Source organism: Herpailurus yagouaroundi, unplaced genomic scaffold (genome assembly GCF_014898765.1).
Source record: "Herpailurus yagouaroundi ecotype Mexico unplaced genomic scaffold, PumYag 187, whole genome shotgun sequence".
NCBI lineage: Eukaryota > Metazoa > Chordata > Mammalia > Carnivora > Felidae > Herpailurus > Herpailurus yagouaroundi.
In genome coordinates this window covers 3127480-3131381 of record NW_024412418.1, presented here as the reverse complement: position 1 = coordinate 3131381, position 3902 = coordinate 3127480, and the positions used below count along the sequence as shown (strand labels likewise).

General features: G+C 43.6%; 1 pseudogene; it reads right to left on the bottom strand.

Annotated features, from left to right (window-relative positions):
- Window positions 1-830: 830 nt before the first annotated feature.
- LOC121043780 (olfactory receptor 9I1-like) lies at window positions 831-2674 on the bottom strand (annotated as a pseudogene).
- Between the last annotated feature and the right edge of the window lie 1228 nt (window positions 2675-3902).

The following is a 3902-nucleotide window of genomic DNA, read 5'->3' as shown; positions in this document are numbered from 1 at the left end:
CTAGTTCATGTGGCTGGAGTCATGGCCTTCTATAAAACACAAGTTACGTATCTTTTTGTTATATTTATATTATATATATATAATATATATTATAATATTATATATAATATATATTATAATATATATATTATATGTATATATAATATATATATTGGCTTCAGTTAGTATTGTTAATATTTTATATTTTTATATATAAAAAGAGTATTTTAGACTCCTTCTCATTTCACCAATAATATTCCCAAAGCACTCTGATGAATTGAGCGTGGGTGAAAAGCCCATGGGGATCCTAATGGCACTTGGCCAGGTGGCAAGTGAAAGAGTGGACCTGTTTCCCTAAATATGGGAGAGGTGGTTTGTAGTAAATGATCTGAACAATCAAGAAATAATCTGATTACTTATGATTTTGTGGAATGCTGATAATCGCAGCCACAGGGGAGGCAGAGTCAATATTGCTTCGCATATATTCCATTTGTACTTTTACCTTTAACGGCTCCCTTCTAGCGAGGCGGGACTGTGTGACTCCTTCTAACCAGTGGGCTGTGGGAGAAAAGGTCCATTATGATTCTGCAGTAGTCTTTTATCCCCTGCATAGTTTGCATTTTTGACAGTATAGCTATAAAATGGAGGGGCCTCTTTAAGCCAGAATCTCTGAGTGACTGCGTACAGCAGAACACCCCAATTTGCATGGGAAAAGTATTATGACCAGTTTCAGATTTGATTGTTGCCACAGCAAACTCAGCCTCTTCTGACTAAACCAAACCTCCACATTGATTTTCATCCTCTTCTTTAAACATTCTTTCAATAATTCTTTCAAACAGGAAGTATTAATCTTTTTTTTTTTTTTTTTTTTTTTTTTTGATTAGAGGAAACTGATGTTCCAAGAGGGTAAGACATTACCTGACAAGGTAATTCCATTTAAGACCGTTTGCTGTAGGTCTATGGTTGCTGACTTTGCAGCCTCTGGGAGTGAGTTTTTTGAGAGCAGAGACTGTCATGAGTCAGGTGCTGTGTTTAGGAGGAGGAGAAACAAAAGAGTTGGAGATCCAGAATGTAGACATTTGCCACTTGAAAGGCAGAGAGTAGAGTCCTGGAGATACTGGGCACCATTCGGGAAGACATAAGTGGGGGAGTAGTCAAGGGGAGCACGCTTCCTTTTACTCTTGTAATCTGTACCAATGGGAAATTCCACTGGGTTCACGGTACTTTTCATTAATTTCCTCATAATGAGTTGGTCGGTTATCCATACCATAAAAGAAGAGCAAAATTCCTGGCTCTCCTCCTGTTAGTATGATTCCCAGCTATAATCTTCCACAGAGAGTGGAAGTCAGTATCAGGGAGCACAGAGATGGCGGGATAAAGAGGGGGCAACTGGGGAACTTCAGTGTGCTTGAGTTGAAGATGGCAGCTTGGATGTGGTCATCAGTTCACTTATGACTGTGTCAGCTTTTTGCTCGGTGGTATCAGAGAGTATCCCTAGAACCCTGATAGTTTGAGAGTGGGCTAAAGACGGAGAAGGCAAAAAAAAGAGAGGTAGAGAGAGTCATCTAAGTAAATTTCACCAACCTTGTGGTTTTCCCCAAATTAAATTAAAAAAAAAAAAAAAGGTGGTAGTTCTTGCCTACTTCCTGAGTGCTACTGAAAGCTGCCATTCTTGAGGGCAGGCACTGCATGGTGTTGATATTTATCAGAGCATGAAGATCTGGGGAGAAAATGGGTCAGGATGAACGATTCTCACCTGAGGCTGCATTCTTTGGGAACTGGATTTTACCAATGAGTTTTCTGAATGTGCAGCTTTTACATCTTTGTTCCTCAGACTGTAGATCAAGGGGTTTGGCATGAGGATGACCACGGTGTAAAAGACAGACATGATCTTGTCCTCCTCTGGGGATGAGTCTGAGTGATTTCTCTGGTACATGAAGGCAAGTGTCCTGAAGAAGAGGACATCAGTGGTGAGGTGGGACGTGCAGGTGGAGAAGGTCTTGGCTCGTCCACCAACAGATTTCACCCTTGAAATGGCTCTGATTATGAGCCTATAGGAGACCGGGATGATCAGGACATTGGCCAGGACCATGAGCTTGGCAAAAAAGAGGATGACAGTGGCACTTTGTGTCATGCTTGGCAGGCAAGCTTCAGCAGGGGTGGGAGGTCACAGAAAAGAAGTCTGTCACAGACAGAGACGGTCACAGAAAGAGAAGGTGAGGGTGCATGTGGTATGCAGGATGGCCCCTGAGACCCCACAGACATAGGCTGCAGCCAACAATCCCCAGCAGGTGCCTGGAGTCATAGCGAGGTTATAGCACAATGGGTTGCTAATGGCAACAAAGTGGCCATAGGCCATCAAACACCCTATGCCTGCACAGAGGGTGAAGAAAAAGAAGTGGGTAGCACATTGGTCATAGGAGATGACTGTCTTGCCTGTGGCCAGTGTGGCCAGGATCTGAGGGGTGATGACCGAGGCGTCGCAGGCATCCAGTAGGGCGAGGTGGCTCAAGAAGAACATGGGCGTGTGGAGTTGGACACCCTCTTGGGTCAGAATGATCATCCCCACATTCCCCAGAAGGGTGACGATATAGAAAATGAGAAACCTCAGGAAGAGGGGCACCGCCAGTTCAGGGTGATCTGTGAAGGCCACAAGAATGAACTCTGTCACAGCAGTGAGATTTTAGGGGGCCATAGCCTCGATGTAAGTAGGTGGCCTGAAGAGGAGAATGGAATCAGAGATTCCAGAACTGAAGGACTTTGCTTTCTTCAGCGTCAGATGTTAGGTGAATATCCCAGATATTCTCTGCTCAGAGAGAGAAGAAAATGCTTACCACCTTAAGAATCCACATCTAGCAGTTACCAGGTAACCAGTTACCTAGTTACTATGAAAGACTTTTACCTATCTCTGCACCCCTCCTGAAATCGAACCTTGGGTTTAGACTATCAAGACTGGGAGGGACCATTGTAGAGTCTCTCATTCTAGAACATTCCCAACAAATTGTCATGTATCCCTGGTATACACCGGGCCTCAGATGGCCTCTCAGGTTGTGCCCTCCTGAGTTGTCAGATGCAGAGCCTTATGCTAACCCTTTCTGTGGTGGGGACTTCTGGGGGCACCCTATCTTTGGAAAAGTCTCCCTGTTGGGAAAGCCATATGGTTTTTTCTATATCTTCTACATGTTGATATATTCTACACATTGATATTATGTGGAGTGAATTCCCTTTCTCCCAAGACAGACAGTGTTAATGATCACTTTCATCTGATCTCATCTCCAAGTCAAATATTTCCAGTTAATTCCTTGTGAGTGCTTTCATAATCTACCTCTGCTCTCCTGTGAACCAGGTCATCATCTGTCTTGGGTTTCTTTTTCAAGGGTCTGAGAAAGAAAGTGATTCTGTGGAGATCATTAGACTTATGGAGCCCTTGTTCTGTGTGGAACATTTCCGTTCCATATTAACTTAGTGAGTCCGCTCAATAATCCCGGAATAACCATTATGGGTTTCACTCTTGAAATGTGTTAGCCAAGGCTCAGAAAGTTAAAGTGGCTTGTCAAAGAACAAATTGCAAGTGGAAAAGCCAGGATTTAAACCACGGTGTCGTAACTCCAGGGGACTTCTCGTTTTAGTGCCCTACACTGGTCCTTCTTAACTGTCTACTTTAATTTGTAGCCTCTGTAGTCCAGAGTTATGGAGTTTCTTGTGTTTGATAGAACCAGTTTTCTACAGAAATCAAGCTGATTCTTCACTTCCTGTCAGCGGGATGAATTCTTTTGTCAGCCACTGATTGCTCTGGGCTCTACTCTCAGGGATGATGCCTCTTGGGGATAGGAATGGAGGCTATGCCATCAGGGATTCCAAGACTCACTGGGAGGCTGATTGGAGTCAGGGTTAAAGAAGACTTGTTTGTGAGCTCTGTGGTT